Below are 694 nucleotides of genomic sequence, written 5' to 3'. Positions count from 1 at the left end.
GGGTGTAAAGCAAAGCACTTCAGTGTGAGCTGAGTCGGGAATTGCGTCCTCACGCGTTTTCGTCGTCAGACTGACAGGAAACTGTGGAATTTCATCACGCGTCGCAGCCGCATCTCTCACCCGTGCGCGTCCTCTTTGGTTTTGTTTTTTCCCATCGTTTCCCGAACTGGGGAGGGAGCCTCGACGCGCGCACCGTCACCGCAAACTCTCGCGCAACCGGGCAGTGGCGCCACGCGCGGCACCGACAGCGCGCCACCGGCCCAAGGGTCGCTGCGCTTCACGACCGGCATGTCTCTTTCTCGGGGCGCCGATGCACCCAAGCGCCCAGCGTCACGGAGCGGTGGGTCTCAAGACGCGCCTTTCCTGGCCATGCGAGGGGAGGCGCGGGGGCCAGCCGGCGAGGTTGCGGCGGGCGGGGCGGCTGTCAGACCTGTTGAGTTTGTTTTTGGCCATCACGCAAGCGCGTTCACGGGGCCACGCGCCCTCGCGCACAAGAGTTGGTTGCTTCCATCAGCAGCGGCGTGCGCCCACCACAACCCACCTCCGGGCAATTCGGCCCTCTCTTTCTCTTTCTCTCTCTTGCGCTTTCGGGCGGGCCCGCCACCAACCGTTTGCACAGGCAGGGCGCCAGACAGGGCAGGATGTTACGCGCGCGCCGTTGCGCAAGAAAGAAAAACGACAACAATAGCAGGAC

The 694-nt window shown here is 63.8% G+C and overlaps 3 non-coding genes across 3 annotated transcripts; all 3 read right to left on the bottom strand.

Annotated features, from left to right (window-relative positions):
- Positions 1-2: 2 nt before the first annotated feature.
- Tc00.1047053445429.30 lies at positions 3-99 on the bottom strand. Its single transcript, XR_008254491.1, has one exon. It is a non-coding gene; the product is annotated as a C/D small nucleolar RNA (snoRNA), TB11C4C1 (small nucleolar RNA).
- A 106-nt stretch (positions 100-205) lies between these two features.
- On the bottom strand, positions 206-277 carry Tc00.1047053445429.20. Its single transcript, XR_008254490.1, has one exon. It is a non-coding gene; the product is annotated as an H/ACA snoRNA, TC11C4H3 (small nucleolar RNA).
- Positions 278-423: 146 nt separating this feature from the next.
- Positions 424-513, bottom strand: Tc00.1047053445429.10. The gene has a single exon (XR_008254489.1). It is a non-coding gene; the product is annotated as a C/D small nucleolar RNA (snoRNA), TB11C4C3 (small nucleolar RNA).
- Between the last annotated feature and the right edge of the window lie 181 nt (positions 514-694).

Source organism: Trypanosoma cruzi (assembly GCF_000209065.1).
Source record: "Trypanosoma cruzi strain CL Brener chromosome Unknown tcruzi_1047053445429, whole genome shotgun sequence".
NCBI classification, from domain to species: Eukaryota; Euglenozoa; class Kinetoplastea; order Trypanosomatida; family Trypanosomatidae; genus Trypanosoma; species Trypanosoma cruzi.
The sequence above is the reverse complement of the archived record's forward strand: the minus strand, read 5'-3'. Positions and strand labels throughout refer to the sequence as shown.